Source organism: Eubalaena glacialis, chromosome 6 (assembly GCF_028564815.1).
Source record: "Eubalaena glacialis isolate mEubGla1 chromosome 6, mEubGla1.1.hap2.+ XY, whole genome shotgun sequence".
In the NCBI taxonomy this organism is placed as follows: Eukaryota; Metazoa; Chordata; class Mammalia; order Artiodactyla; family Balaenidae; genus Eubalaena; species Eubalaena glacialis.
In genome coordinates, this window is record NC_083721.1 from 152,511,726 (window position 1) to 152,528,303 (window position 16,578).

The 16,578-nt window shown below is 48.5% G+C and overlaps 1 protein-coding gene across 6 annotated transcripts in view; it reads left to right on the top strand.

Moving 5' to 3' along the window:
* The first annotated feature begins 1,285 nt into the window (after window positions 1-1,285).
* LRRC3B (leucine rich repeat containing 3B) overlaps window positions 1,286-16,578 on the top strand; it is a 99,708-nt gene continuing 84,415 nt past the window's right edge. For 2 of the 6 annotated variants that reach the window (XM_061193726.1, XM_061193725.1), the window contains exon 1: window positions 3,576-3,629. The gene's annotated coding sequence lies outside the window, so the exon portion shown is untranslated. Of the gene's footprint in view, window positions 1,347-3,551; window positions 3,630-16,578 lie in introns of those variants that run through there. The other 4 variants (XM_061193727.1, XM_061193730.1, XM_061193724.1 and 1 more) reach the window with 4 other exon arrangements.

Here is a 16,578-nt window from a genome sequence, read left to right on the forward strand (position 1 = left end):
AATATGTAAATTCTGCAAATGATTGGCAAATACATCTGTGACAGCAAAGAGAAGGGAAAGATTAATTCTACCTGGTGAGGGGATGAGGATAGGGGTGGAAAAGAAGGTGATATCTGTAGACCGTGGCAAGGCCGGGTCCTCTGGACCTTTTTTTTTCTTCTTCTTTTGGTGTAGATCTGATAAAGACTTGAAATCATGAAACAATAACATTATGAAAACCAATAATTTGCTTTAATCTTACACACACTTTCTTCGGGGACATATACTCCATTTCGGCTGCACGTTCAAAGTCATCCTGGAAGAGGAAGGAAAAATTGAAATTTCTCACACCTCCTCTGCTTTGGGAAACTGGACTGGTTGGGGGTAGGGTTCAGGGTCCAGGACTCAGTCCCAAAACTTTGGGCTTCAGGAGCTGCAGGGGACCATTCCGGGGTCTGATCTTGTAGTCTTCGGGGCGGGGGTATCCCACTTTATTCACCCTACCGCAAAATCGCCCAGTGCAATACTTAGCACCCAGTAAGCAATGGTTTGTCCAAAAGATTTCATGCATCAGCCTTTTCCCCGTTAGAGGACCATCCCCCCATCAGCACGTTATGCTCCCTCTGCCAGCTCGGTTCATCTCCGATCTCCAGAGTTAGAAAAGCAGGAGAAAGCATCGGCCCGGAGTACCCTGAGAGTGGAGCTCTGCCGCGGGGGGGCAGGGGGGGCAGGGGGGGCGGGGGGGGGAGGGAGGGCGGCGAAGGCGGCGGGCCGAGCGAACACTCCCACCTCAGCTCCCTCCCCCCGCAGCAATCGCCCAGCCCCCGCCCTCTCTCTCCATCCCGGACCACCGCCCGGGAGGCGGGAGAGCGGCGCCCGCGCCGCCGAGGCTGGCTCCGGCGGTCACGTTCGTCCCCTGCAGCTTTTGCAGTCCCCTCCTCCCTCCTCCCCGGCCCGGGTCTGGAGGCGATTCCCCTCTAGCGACTGAGCCGAGCGTTTCTGCGCGAGCGGCGCTTCGCCCCCTCCCGGCTTTGTCTCCTCCTCCGGCGAGGCTCCGGGCCCGGCGCAGGGTCTGCAGCGGCCGCCGCAGCGGCGGGAGCCCAGCGGTTCCTCCCGGCGCGGCCGCCCGGGGCCGCACCCTCTCTCGGCGGAGGCGCCGGAGGACAGCGGCCCAGCCACGCACCGCCCGCGTCCCGCGCACCAACGCCGCAGCCGCGGCGGGAGAACCAGCCCACGCGGCCGGCCGGCCGGGTCCGAGGCCAGCAGCCCCGCTGGCAGTCGGGTGGGGACGGCGGCTGCTACGGGTCTGGCAGTGCTCCCTGCGCTGCGAGGATGGAGCAGCCACCCCGGCCGCGGACCGGCGCAAGGTAAGGTGCAGCCGCCTGTTGCTTTTCGCAAAGCGCGGCATTGTCCCCTCGGCCCGGGCGCCTAGGCCATCCCTCCCGGCACCGGTAGAGGACAACTATCACCCCATTTCTGAGTCTTGTCCAACCACCCCCCCCCCCGCCCCCGGTTCCCTGGCGCAGATCCTTGGAGAGATCCCCTCCTGGCGAGTTGGGGGCGGGGGTGGGTGGTCTACCCTCTTTGCTCGCGTGCCGCTGGCTGCAGTGCAACAGTCTGCAAACTTTTGTGCCCCCTCCCTGCGTGGTGCTCAGCCAGTGCGGTGCAAGTTGCGTGTCCAGTTCTCGCTTGCGCCCTTCCCCCACTCCTCCCCCCACCCCACCCCGAACCTCCCCTCGCCCTAGGCATCTGCCTGTTTTCTCCGTGCGTTCTTGCCAGTCGACTTTTCGCTCCCTGCAGCTCCCGCTAGAAAGGCGAGGGTTTGGGACCCAGCGGGGCTGATCCTGCCTGTAGGGGTTGAGTGGGAGCGGAGATGGAGAGGTAGTATAGGTGGGACGTGGGGGAAGGCTGCCCCCGCCCCTGGGGCTCCGTCCGGCGCGGCGGGAGTCGGCCCGCTCTTCCATTTGCCACCTCCAGCTCGGGAATGAACCCCCTGGAGTGGCTCGAGGCTGTGCGCCGTGGGAAGGCAAGTGCAGCTGCGGGTGGGTGAAGTAAGTGGTTAGGGGAGGGACAGGGTGCTGGTGAGGCGGGGGAGGAAGCTGAGGATGGGGACGGATCTGGCTGAGGGTGGGACCAAAAGGCTCTGCTAAAGGGGGCGAGGGGCCGGCCCCGGGCTGCCTTCAGACGTGGAGGAAAAGGAATTTGAACCGGGGGGCGGGGGCCGGGTGCGTACAGACAGATGGCGGAGGGGTTGATACCTGAGAAACGCAGAGGGGCAGACCCGAGCCCTGGAATGCCGGGCCCCGGCGGCCTTGGGAAGGCAGGCTTCTGGGTGCCTGGGATGGGGCGACCTTTCTCCCCGGGAGAAACAGACCTCCCGATTCTGTGTACGTTGGCGTCTTGGGCGGTGACTGAGTGGTCAGATCAGGGACCAGGGGAGCTTTTCCCTGCTCGAAGAGGACCCCCGTGTCCCCTCCATTCTCCGACACCGGCTTCCACACCCTTCCACTTCCCACGCCCACCCTCCCTGCCCCGCGCCGGGGAGTTAGGGATGTTTCCACGGCCGCAGGGTGGGAAGGGGATTCCGGTACTCCGGCGACAGGCTTGGGTGCTGGGTTGGGGAGAGTCCCAGCGCCTGGCGAGTAGACCTCGGTCCCAACTGGTTGGAGGACAGCGCAGGGGGCGGAGGCTGCAGTGGGAGCCCCCGCCCCCCTCTCCCGCCCCTCCCCACCTCGCACCTGGGCGGAGCGAGGGACCCGGGGAGCCCCAGACGCTGGGGAGGCTCGGGAGCGCTGCACTGGAGGGCGTGCGGCGAAACGCAGGGCGCTGGGCTAAGGAGTGTGGACATCGGGTGAGGGGAGGCCTGGCTCCCAGACCCGGGGCCCCAGGCAGAGGTGCGTCTGCCCACCTCTCAGCCCCCCAGGTATATCCTCTGGTTGTTGCAGACGCTTTGGCGGATGCGGAAAGGCGAGGCGCTTTCCTCCTTTGCACCCCGGCAATCTGGAAGGGGGCCTAGACTGCTGTGGCGAGGCAAGGGCAGTCCCTGGGATCCACTGATGCTGGCGGGGAACACCCCGGGCTGTCAAAGGCCTGGAAGCACCTCATTTAACTCTTTCTCTGAGGAGGTGCACGCCCCTCTCCAAGTGGCGCCTTGGGCTGAGAATCCAATTCCCGGTTGGTTCCTCCTGGCTCCATAGGAGGCGAATTTGGAGGTTGCGTGGGTCAGGAGCCCCGTAAATCCCTCTGGTCTTCCCTGTGCAGCTCTCCCACGTGCAGGCTTTGAGGGGCACCACCGGCTCTGCGGTTGCCCTGCGGACGTCTTCTGCTCTCCGGACCCGAGCTGGGAGAAAGCAGAGCTCAGCGCAGTCCCCTTTTCTGGGCCCTACGCCCTGGCCAGACCCTTCCGGAAGAGACATCGACTGGCCAGGGCTCCGGAGGAATCCTGAGTTCGGTCACTCCCATCGGGGCCCCCCCGGAAGCCGCGAGCTCCCTGTCTCCCCACAGCAAGCTCCAGAGTCCCAGGCAGCGGACAGGGGATGCCCTCGGAACAGGCTGGGGTGCACCTGCTGAGCACAAACTCCACACCCTCCCCGGCCAGGCGTCGAGGGGGATAGAGCGTTGGCCTCCTCCGAATTCCCTGGATAACCGAGGTAGGATCCCAGAATTAAGTCCCTCACTTGGCACCACTGAACTTTGGACACCCCAGGACCTGGTTCTTTCTGGGTGCTTGTCGCCCGGTTTTGTGCTCGGGCCACTTGCTTTGCCTGTAGAAACAGATTGGAACGTGTCCCTTGGCAACTCTTGAAGGAAGACTTAAAATCCACACCAAGGTGTTTTTTTTTTTTTTTCAGGTTGCTGAGCTATTCTGGGGAGACAGGTAGTAATAATAACCATCAGCACTTGCATTTACTCTGTGCCAGGCTCTAAAGATTTCATTCATGGGCACTAACCCTCACAACAACCCTGGAAGGTAGTTATTACTCCCATTTTGTTGGTGGGGAAACTAAGACATGGAGAAATTAATTTCTTTGCTCATTGTCACCCAGCCAGTAAGCGGTGGGACTGGTTAGGCTTGTGGGTAGAGAACACTGGTGTGTCCCCTTCTTTGAACCCCATTTGGTACCAAAGAACCTTTGTCCCAGGGAAGCATGGGTGAGGCCCCCCGTTTTCTGCTCAAACCCCAGGCCATGCTGGCAGTGCCATCCTTGCCCTGGAGGCCCCTGTAGCTGTGACGCTGGGGAGACCGATGGTGCATATACCCCCTCAGAGCCCCATGGGGCGCACCTCCAGAGGATGGGATCCTGGCGCCGGAAGCAGATTTAGGGAATTGGCTGCTGGCACTGGATTTCTTTTCTGAATCTTTTGGAGGACATTCCCTTTGTAAACGTGAGGAGAAGTGGAAGGGGGATCCGAATGTGAGCAGGGCTCTGCTCTAGGGCCACACACTGTACACACAGTATTCCGCAAATGAGTCCCTTTCTAGTGACCGAATCACAGAATATTAGAGTCGGCTCAGATATCACCCTTCCCAATCCAGAAGCCGGGAGGGGCCTTCTTGATGTGGTCAAGGCCACACAGTGTGTTTCTGGTACCACTAGTGCTAGAACCACTGTCTTCTGACCCATGGTCAAAATAAGCTCTGTTTATGCATGTATAGATTAGGTTCACTGTGGCTGTTTTTCAGCATCTTAAAATTAATTCGTGAAAATTTAATTAGGGAAATGCTTGTTTATTTAAAAAGTAGACCATTTTGCTAATTTCTCATAAATGCCTCCATCTGCATAACCAGAAAAAGCCGCTATCATATAGTGGATAAACCACCACAAATGTGTGTCTTTTGCCAAACATTGCAGTATATTATTGATAAGCCTTCCAATAAAAAAATTAACTAACCATGCAACCCTTTAGATGATTCTAAATAAAATTTAATGGATTCTCAACCATTTTAGCCAAGTCCTTCTGTCAAGTTGAGTGGCTCTGTCCTGCCCCAAACCCAATTATTTGTGAAAATAAGAAAATGTTGGACCTCAGAGGGAAAAATCCTTTTGCATCCAATGAGATGATTTGGTGTTATTTCTTTGGGATTTCTGACCATTGGGTTAAACTTTAGGCCGATGTCAATTTGAGGCAAAATCACATCTTTCTAGTGGACATACTTGAGGCTCAGAAAGGGGAAAATAATTCTTTGTCCTTTTCTCACTCGCTGAGTCCCTTTAACAAAGGGGACTTTCTCTAGCAGTTTAGGGATTCCATATGCCCCTAGGCATTCTTGTAGGACAGAATTCTGATTTCTAAGAGCATCCCGTGTCTTTTCTCTGTAGCTACAATACTAAGATGTTCTTCCCCTGGAGCTGAACCAACAAAAAGTCAGTAAACAGAGAGGGGAATTGGGAAAGCCTGTTTCTCAGAGTCACATTGTGTGTGTGTGTTTGGGGGGTGGGCGGTAGCTAAGAGTTACAGGCGGATGGTGGAAATTTGGTGCCTTTTATGTCACCTGGAACGAGATTTCCATCCCTGATGCTGTGCTAAACCAGGACAGAGGCCCTCGGGCAGTGATGAGTGGGGTTGGGGTGAAGGAGGAAGAGGCAGAGGATGAGGGAGATGGAAAGGAGGCTTGGCTGATGAAGGGCCTTGGGGTGGCAGAGATGGCCCCGGAGAGCCTGCACTGAGAGATGCTATCCTTCCCCCCCTTCCCCTCCTACCCACCTCCTCAGTCCGCCATCTGTGTTGGGTTGACTGATCTGAATCCCAGCGTCCTCAGTTATCTCAGGGGAAGCATTCACTTTCTAGAGAATTCATTAGAAACACATATTGTTTTTATGTAAGGAGGGGAAAATATGCACAGATGCCCCAGTCCTCAGGGAGAGCCCTGAACCTCAGATCATCCCAGAAGGGTGATCTTCTGAAGGTGTGGATGCTGCTTTAGTTGGATTACTGCAGTGTTAGAGAATAAAAGATGTGGCATTGAAATCAGGTGTGACAGCATCCCAGAGAAATGGTTTCTTTTTTGGGAACCTCAGGAAGAAGAATTCTTTTGCACCTGGGCAGACATCCTGGTTTCCAATTCCTAGCTTTTCAGGGGTGTCAGGGAGTTAGCTGTATCCTTATCCCATGTGTGTGGTCCATACCCCCTCTACTTACTTACTTACTCATTCCTGTGTGGCCCACATAACACTTCTAATGGGGCAATTCGTTGGGGTGTATTTATCTTAAATCATATAAACACAAGTTTGTTGACAGAATAACAATTATTATTAAGCAACAGGCTCTGGGGAAAGGTTATTAAAAAAAAGAAACCTTTTTATTCAGAACACAATGAATAAATATTTGTATGCAATACACAGTAAGAAGTATTGATAAAATTTTTGGTTTTGGTGAGATACTTAAAAATAAAAGAGAATCAAGAACCAGAGCATCTGAACTTGACCAATTTTTAATAACAAGAGAAGCCAAATAATAAGGATCTGTGGAATTTGAAGAGGACAGCAGGGGGAAGAAAAGAAAAAGAAAACATAAGCAAGTAGAACCTGAGAAGCTAGTCCCTCATGGATTTTATTTTAAATAAAAACATAGGGCTTCCCTGGTGGTGCAGTGGTTGAGAATCTGCCTGCCAGTGCGGGAGACGCGCGTTCGAGACCTGGTCTGGGAAGATCCCACATGCCGCGGGGCACCTCGGCCCATGATCCACAACTACTGAGCCTGCGCGTCTGGAGCCTGTGCTCTGCAACAGGAGAGGCCGCGATAGTGAGAGGCCCGCGCACCGCGATGAAGAGTGGCCCCCGCTTGCCACAACTAGAGAAAGCCCTCGCACAGAAACGAAGACCCAACACAGCCATACATACATACATACATACATAAATAAAAAGAATGTAAGCAGACAAGAATATCATTAAAAAATAAATAAATAAAAAAAAAAAAAAACATAATATCTTAATCTATGTTTAGATTTGAATAATCCATAGGATTAATAGAGTTACTATTTTATCTTCAGATTGTGGCTTCCATGAGCTTTATTCTACAAGTGATTGGGAACCATGATGGCAGCCCTTGTACCTGCCATACTAGTATCTACCTACCTGTGCTTTGTAAAAACCTGGTGAATTAATACATCACAACATGACATATGAAATGACCATTTGATATAAGAATGAAGTCTGCAACCTTCTCAAGAGCTGACAGGCCTGGAACATATTTTCCCAAAGTGAATAAGCTAAGAGTAAGGGCTGTATAATTCATTTAAATAAATTAAAAAAAAAAAGAATACATATTGAAAAAGAACCACCCAGATAAAAACAAGATTTTTCTCTTTCAGAGGATAAATTAACAGATAGTTAAGTTTATAAAATTTATGGTTTCAATTTCTCCTAAGCTCTCTGAGCTGCTTTTTATGTTAATACTTGTTCAGTGACAGTTTTTGAAAAAGGATTTAAGACACTTTTTGAAAAAGGATTTATGCCTTTTTAAAAAATTTATTTTATTTATTTATTTTTGGCTGTGCTGGGTTTTCGTTTCTGCGTGCGGGCTTTCTCTAGTTGAGGTGAGCTGGGGCTACTCTTCATTGCGATGCACGGGCATCTCATTGCAGTGGCTTCTCTTGTTGCGGAGCACGGGCTCTAGGCACGCGGGCTTCAGTAGTCGTGGCACGTGGGCTCAGTAGTTGTGGCTCGCGGGTTCTAGAGCGCAGGCTCAGTAGTTGTGGAGCACGGGCTTAGTTGCTCTGCATCATGTGGGATCTTCCTGGACCAGGGATGGAACCCGTGTCCCCTGCATTGGCAGGCGGATTCTTAGCCACTGCGCCACCAGGGAAGCCCTGTGCCTTTTATTAGAAGTAAAATGGAAAACAAATATAAAAAATAAAATATTGTGAGTCATTCTCAAGCATGGAACAATACAAATTTAGATTGGTTTCCTTCTGTTTCTTCTTTCTTTCTTCTTCTTCCTTTTTTTTTTTTTTTTTTTAGGTCACTGATAGAATTTTCATTCTGCATGTAAATAATCAGTACCTTGCTGGCAGAGACAGCTGGACAAATATTTCCCCTGGTAGTAGCAGGAAGAAGGCACCGGGCACTTGTATATTTGTCCAGAACTAAAGCGCAAAGGTCCTGGCTTCTCCTCTAGTTTTTTAACCTCAGTTCTGGTCTAGAAAAGCAGTCCTTGCATAGGCCTGCATACAGAGGGCTCACCCTGGTAGCAGTGACTAAGCAGTATCCCTTCCTTGGCTACACTGGGAATTTATGCTCTGAGAAGAATCCTGGTCCAGCTTGCTGACCTTCCCTAGACATCTGGTCATGAGCAATTACCAAGCAGGAATGTTTTCCATCCTTTCTACATATTATATTTAAGCTTGGGTTGGCAAAGTCATGTCATCTCCTGCCATGGAGTGTTTTGTAGTCATTTATTTGGGTGGTCGGTCTGTTTTTTAGTTGCTTCTCAAAAACACTTCCTATCAACAAAATTAATACCCTTCCCTAACGAAAGGTATAGTGTAAACTCTTGGTGCTGAAAGCATCTGCTACAAAACTCATGAGAGAGGGATGGCTGAGAGCCAGCCAGGTCAGGAGGCCCAGGAGAGAGGCCACAGAGAAGCAGTGGAGGTGGGGGGTAGGGAGAAAGGGAGTAGGAGGGGCAAGCATCAGGGGAAATGGACCACCCAAAGGAAGAGGGCCCAGCGGTTAACACAGGAAGACCGAGAGATACTTGGTAAAAGCCAAATCCAAAGGATAAGGAAAAAAGGCATAAAAATAAGAGAAGATGAAGAAAGCTAATGGGTGTGATAAAGGCCTGAAGAAGAGGTGTACAAGTTATTATAATGCACCTAAATAATTCCTCAAGGTCTAGATCAACCCAGAGGCAGGCTGAGACCTCAGCCAGAGGGCAGGCTCTCTTTCCCACACTCCCTGTCCTTGGTTAATGTGGCTTCTCCATCACCAGGCCAAGGGCTCTTCATCTTATTTATGCCATGGTGCCCTTTGGCAGTCTGACACATTTAGGGACCCTATGTTTAGATATATAAATTGCAATACATAAGATTATAACACGAGCTGTATAAACCATTGTGACCTACTAGTGTACACACAACAAGATCTGATGGTGGGCCAGTGGGATGAGTATATGCTGCTGTGGGTGACTGCAGACCTGCACCGTGATAGGAAAACATCCCATCTGTATGTTTGGGTGGCAACATCACCGGTCCCGGTACTGTGCTTAAGGTCTGTGGCCTGCATTTATAATAGAGTGAAACGCTAAACTGTAGTTCAACATTAGTAAACAAATTCATGACTTTTGTCCCATTCGGGTTCATGGGTTGCTTGAATCCTGTTGGTAGATGCCTTGGAGGTCTGCGACTGGGGTGACCATATCATTCATGACCGGGATACTTTTGAGAATGAAAGGGAGCATAGTTGTTCCTCTAAGAAGTGGGTGTGAATTGGGATGGGCCTGGGCAAATTGTAGCACAGGGTCCCTCAGCTGTGGAGGCCTCCTTGGGGTCTCTCTTCCCAGATCAGTTTTCACTTCTCTGGCCCAAGGAATTGGCATTATCTGCCCTATTCCTAGGGGTCACCCTTGTAGATGCTGATGGGCATTGGGAATGGAGAACAACTCAAGCTGAAAGAAGCCACACGTCAGGGCCACAGCCGGGCGATGGGATGCCTTTGTGAGAACTGGAAAATGGGCTCTCTTGGAGGAGCCGCGGCTTCTGGCTCCTGGCTGGGTGAACACTGGCCTGCATTTCATTTCCCACTGGCTGCCTTGGCCGCATGTCCTGAAGCCTCAGCCAATTTCTCCTGAAGCGAGGCTGAATTATTAGACTATAGTGCATTTCAGCCCAAAGTTTCAACTTCTCCCAACAGTTTTTTTTTTTCAAAGCAGAGCTGCCACAATGGCTTTTCAAGGTTCACTTCCTGTCCCTACCCACTTCTTACTTACCAGGAAATGGCCTCAGTGCGGGCAGGTGGATGGAGACCCATGAGAAGAGGCCAGGATCTGGAGAATTCTTAAACTGGATCATAAGACCTCGAGTGACGGAGAAGGACTGAGGTCACGGAGTGTTCCCTAAGCACGTGGCTCATATTGTCCGGTGCTGGGGGAAGATGACAGCAGGTCCCTGAGCCTGGGAATCGCCGTGCGTCTGTCTGTACCCACTGGCGAAGTGGAACCTGCTTAGTAGAAAAAAAGTGTCTTCTAAGAAAGCCTGTGACTCTGCAGGGGGGATGCAGCATCTCAGAAACCTTGTCTTTATGTGCATGTAGAGTATTTGATCAGGAGCCGGGCAACCAACTTTGGCCCTAACCAGCTCGGTGGTGATGGGCTGGTTAGGATGACTGCCCCCTGCTCCCCTTCCTCAGACAGAGGATGCTTGGAAGCTAGATGGTTTCTAAAGCCCCTTCTAGTGTGGTGGTCTGCAAGGGCATTGCTCTATTTATACTCCATTCGCTGGCCTTCCTCTTTAAGCGGGTCCAGGCTCACTTTCTTGCTTAGGGCTTCCAGACCTTACGTACCACAGATCCAACAATGACAGATGGAGAGACTCCGCCATCCTTAGGGTCTGTGACTAGAGTGAGGGGATGGGGGTGGGAAGGTGGAGGAAGAGTAGCCGGGAGGCAAAGGGATAGAGTAGGAAAGGAGTGGACCAACTGATAACTTTCCTTTTGCAACAATAATAATCGCTCAGGAAAGATGGAGGGAAGATGGAGGAGGAGTTCCTAAAATTTTGACTGTGTGTTCATCTGTGTCTCACTCTTTATAACCATATAATCATGTCAATCCCTGCTAAAAACTTTTCAGTTACTCCTGGTTGTCTCCAGGAGGGTTACATCCTTATGATGGTTTAATAGGTCCTTTGTCACCTGGTCCTGCCTATCTCTCCATCTGTCGTTTTCCTGGGCACACCTACGCCCTGGTGTGTTCCAGCTGGTGTGTTAGTACTAGTTAGTAGTGACAAGGCTTCTCACTTCTTCTCTGAAACTCTGCCCTTGGTGATGCCACATGGCAGCCTGAAATCAGCTACTACGGCAGGGGCATCTACACCACAGAAACTGACAGGCATTATAAAGCAGTGCTGTTTTCCCAGAGAGTCTCGTGTTAAAACTGACTAGCACACACCACTGCCCCTGCCTCGCCCAAAGACTTGCACTTCCTGCCACAAAAGCTTCTCTTTCCCGTCTCTCCATCTGCACTTCCCGACTCCTGATAGCTCATCTGTCTTTCTTTCCTTCTCTCTTGCTTTCCCTTCTTCTTTCCCTACCTCCCTTCCTTCTAAGGGTCCATCCACCTTCTCATCCAGAGGTTGCCAGACTCCGTTCTCATCCCTCTCCTGCCACTTCATAGTTGAGTGAGTGAATCTGGCAGAATTTCCTAACTTTTAACATGCCTCAGTTTTCTCTACGTAAAATGGGTGTAATCATTGGTCGTTGTGAGGCTTAAATGAGTTAATACGTATAAGGTACTGTGAATAGTACATGATAAGTACTATTTAAAAGTCTTTGTTTCTAGTATTGATCACAACATTATGGATCGCTTGCTATGTACCCGGCACTGAATATTGCACATAGGAAGAGAGGTTCAACAAAACAAGTACAAGACAATGTTTAAGAGCCTTGAGCAAAGCCTGGTTAGTTCTTCCAGGCATATCAGAATGGACTTCATGGAGCCAGGGGCATTGAAACTGAATCCTGAAAGACTGATGGTAAAACCCCACCAAACTGGCGAGACAGACAGAGGCATCTCGGGAGGAGGAGAGTCACATGGGCACCGGCACACAAGAGGGAACAGCATGGTCTGTTAAGTTTCTGTGTAGCTGAGCGTGAGAGCGTGGAGGGAGAAGGGCTCTGATCATATCTGGGTTATGGTAACATCCACAGGGAAGTCAGCTGCGGTCTCCTCTTAGCTCTGCCTTTCTGTTGCCTGCAGCATTGCGGGTCTGAGCTTCGGATTTGCCAAAAAAATGTCAGACATCCAGATTTGTATGCGAAAGCTCCTAATGGTTAATGGTAGAACTCATTCAATTAAAAAATAAACAAAATTAACAAAACAAAGCCTATCCAGAGGCTATATCCAGTCTCCTGTGGGAGAATGGGATTCTAGGTCCTCAAGCTGTGCCAGGATAAGGTCTGCAGTTGAATACCTGACTTCGAATGTGGTTCTGCTGGGCGCTGTGTGGCCCACAGGTGAGAGTGCCTCAAGATCTCTGGAGCCCTGGTTTTCTGCCAAATGGCCTTGCCACAAAGAACCTTTTGGCTTTTGGAGATAAAAGCCCTTGCAAAGAACCCGACACGTGTTAGAATTTTTCCCAGACCCCACGGACTGTGGCAGAGATGTCCACTCAGTACAGCCCAAGCCTGATCTCAGTCACCCAAAGATACCCAGATAGCCTTACCTGCCTTTTTAATTTTAACAATAGATGGGGGAAGAGAAATGTAGGCGTATTTTTTTTTCCCCTTCATTCTGTTAAAAACGTCACAAGGAGCTTGACATTCCATTTTGGAAGGCTGGATGTCACAGATCCAGCTAAGAGCGATTGATCGCTTCTGCTTGGATTTAAGATCCTGGGGAAAAGGTGCACTCAACTTCCATGCGGTGTGTGTTGATTGTTCCTTCGAGGCGGGGGAGATTCTCTGAGAAGCAGTCAGCCGCGCTAGGTGTTAGTCGGGGTCCTGTCAAGATCTGCACTTAACGTTTGTGAAATTTCCCCTCTTTTGAGTCTCTTCCATTCCAGGCTGGCTTTGATCGAGCAGGTTTTAAGAAAACAATCAAACCTTAGAAGAGGGGAATTATTTCTAGTTGAGGGAGCTTGGTGGATGCTGGCTTCCGTAAAGTAGAGAGGTGGCTAGGCCAGCAGCCTACTTCATCAGGCCTGATGAAAAGCACCCTGTAATTGCAGCTTTGTGATTATAATACATTGAATCCTGGTGTTATTCTGATTTGGGGTTATCTGTATTTGTTTCCTTGTATTGCCTGATTGAACTTGATCATGAGAAGCTTCGGAGTTGCAGGCAGGCCTTGGAGTAAGGACACCTGACTTACAAAAGCACCTCAGATCTGGATTCTGGCCTCACTGCCGAGCTCCTACCACCTCTTCTCCAGGAGCTGATCTGAGCCTCAGAGTCTGTCTCACTCACTTCCAAGCCCTAAGCCCCCTGGGCCCTCAGGACTGAGGTGTCTGGTGCTGCTGTAGCTCTCACCCCCTGTTGGTGTCTGGGGTCCTGTCCCATACCAACCACTTCAGGAACCAAACCCCAGAGGAACCAAGGTCCTCCTCTTCTGAGGTGGATTTGAAACACTTAAGTTTATTGAATTAACATTATGGGTCAAATAGCACGTTTGCTGTGAAGGAGGTGTTGAAGGCCTAACCCCTAATGTGATGGTGTTTAGAGATGGGGCCTTTGGGAGGTGATTAGGTTTGGGTGAGGTCAGGAGGGTAGGGCCAGACACCGGAGAGCTTGCTTCCTCTTTTCTAGGCACACACACCCAGGAAAGGCCACATCAGGATACAGCAAGAGCATGGCCTTCTGTAACCCAAGGAGAGGGCCCTCATCAGACCCTGACCATGCTGGCACCTTGATCTTGGACTCCAGTCACTAGAACTGAGAGAAATAAATTCCTGTTGCACCCGGTCTATGGAATTTATAACAAAGTTAACAGGCAGCCTGAGATGACTAATATAGGAGGTTACTATAATTTAGCCTGGCACCTAGCCACCTTGTGAAACATATCTGGGCAAAGATGTGCCTTTTTCATACCATGGTGTCTGATGCTTACCACCAGCCTGGCACTTAATAGGCACTCAGTAACTTCTTGTTGAATGAGAGAATGAGTGAACACTAATGAATGGAGTGGGAAACGTCCAATTTATAAACAAACATTTAGAAAACAGTTAATTTGAGTGTTGGAAATTTCCTGCAACTGTGGTTTGGAGATGAAGGAAACATAAATTCTTTTAGAGAAGAAGCTGTTAACACCCTGAACTTTTTACTAGTTCACCCCACATAGGGTCTCCTGGAGCGCTTCTCCGTAAAGAGATGCTGAGTTGAGCTGCTGGCTTACCAAAAAAACATAATTAACTTAATTTTAGTAAAATGACAAAGAAAAGTCATTTCTTTATAAACAAATCATAGAACCTCAACATTGGAAAGGACTTGTGAGGTCCTTTTTCATTTTAAATACCCAATGGGCAGGTTGCCATAGAAGGAAGTGATTTTTTTCTGACAAAATCGTGGCTTTCGGGGTCTTTCTTATTCCTCTGAGGGATCCTTCAGACACTAGGAAGACTTTGCTCCATGACTTTTGCAATTTGAGAATGGAGATACTGTTTCCTCAAGATGCTATTCATCTTTATTCATATCTGGGTGCAGATGAGTTAAGGATGTGTGGGTGTGGGATTTGAAGAGTCTGACGTGCTTAGGTAACAGTTGGCGTGCCAGTTGTATAATGAAGAATAAGTATTGACAGTGTTAAATTGTGGCTGAATCTTGGTTTTGGTGTTTTAAAAAAAAAGAAAAGAAAAACAGAATAAAATTTCTAAAAGCGACAGCGTTGTTTTTATGCCAGGGGTGTTTTCTAAATGTTGGGACAACAGTGCTGAGAAATGTAGGCCTCCCAGACGTGTCACTTTCTTCTGCCTAGCCTGGTTTTACTACTACCCCGCATAACTTTCTTTTTAATTGGCAAGGGCTGTACTGTTTCTAAATATACATTTGTGTTGTACTCGATGGATGGAGGGAAATAGCTTTGGAAATAACAGGTAAAATTTTAATTCACTTTTCATATTGAAGGTGGACGAGCCAACTGGTTTCTCAGGAAAATTAATGGCATTTTATTGAGTTACTAGGTAGTTACTGTTTGCTTCCCAAGCTCCAAAAACTCTAAGTCATCATCAGCTTCCAGGGCTTTCATCAGGTGAAGCTGTGCACCATTACTTCTTTAAGAAGCAATGTTCCTTTCTCCACCTTTTCTGTGTGCTGACAAGAATAGAGACAGAAATACAGAGAGACTTTCTGCTACTCACTTGTGGGTGGAGTAGGCAGTGTGAGTGTTACCTGACGGGCGCTAGGTAACATTGTGGATTCTACTAGATACAGGTGCCTCTAGTTAAAAAACACATGGATATTCAGGGTCCTGGATTAGTAATGTAATGCTTAGGTCAGGGAGTTTTAACCATTTTTCCTGCTATGTATCCTCTTGGCAGTCTAGTGAAACCTATGTATCTCTTCTTATTTTTAAAAAATTTTATTTAAACAAATTAATATTTGTTTAAATAAAATGTAAAATATTAATTAATAAATATTAATATTAAAATTAATATTTTTAATTTGTTTAAATAAAATGTAAAAAACATTTTTAAATGTAAAAAGTATGTAGGATTACAAAGAACAACAAAAAAAATAGACAAACACACTGATTTTCACAGAGCTTACAAATGTATGCATGACCTATATCACTGCCCAATCTGTCAACAATATTTTAAAAATTACTTTAAATAACACACTTTAATAGTTAGCTTAACCATCAGATGTGTCTGAACTTGCCTGTTATAAACTTGTAGCCCACATGCCTCTCATATTTCAAAAGACAGTGTTAACTTATGACGAATTAAAAATTCTCATTTGAACGGTCCAGTTTTGCGAAACTCTAACAAATAATTTAAATGGCTGATTTCTTCCCACGTATTCATAAAGGACAAGCAAGTGTAGATACGTAAGACTATAAAGCATCCTAGTTGTCTGGTCGCTAGGTGGAGAATGCACCTTCCCTGTTTTGTAGCTGAACGATGACCAGATTAGAAATTGACTAAGAGTTGCCTCTGTATAGTATGAGGGGCTATAGTTAGGAAGAATTAACTACCATAAAGTTATGATGCACATAAACGGTATTTCAGGATCTCTGGAACAACTGTGTTGTCATGTGGAAGAAAGCTGTGATTTTTTTACTGCTCATGTCACAGGTACCGATAATACTAATGTAGTTTGTTGCTTGCCTTGAAATTTGAAGGAAATGCTAAATTCCAGTTGGAGATCAGTGGAGAAAAAAAATCAGAAAAGACCTTCCACGGTTGTGGATCCCTTGTATTCTAGCTATGGCCACAATAAACGGAGGGGTACGGCATGGACCCTGAGTTAAAAACCTCTGTCTCAAGGTGTGAGTAAACACCTGATAACAAACAAAGCAGTTTTCAGATGGATAAGACCCATTAGAAGGGATTATAAAAGAATGTCATTTTCTGTTTGGTAGTTTATTTAACAAACATGGCTAAGGAGTGTGGCTGGCCTCATAACTGGTCCCTTCGGAGAGATATGCCATTGATTTGATCTAAAATAGTGTTGGGTCTTCTTTGAGAGCGGGGAGTATAATATTTTGAATATTTTCATCAGTGTTAATTCTTAAACTGTTTTGGGGTGGTTTGAAATAAACCAAAGTTGTTTGAAGTAAGGCTGTTGAATGCAGAGGGTGATCAAGGTGTGTAGACACCAGATTGGGACTTGAAAATCCCAAGGTTTCTTTTCAGAGGCGACTCGCCAGCTACCCTGAAGACTGTTCCATCATGGGTGGAGGTGGGGTAGGGATGAGATCCAGAAAAGACTGTGTTTCTAAAATGAAAGCATC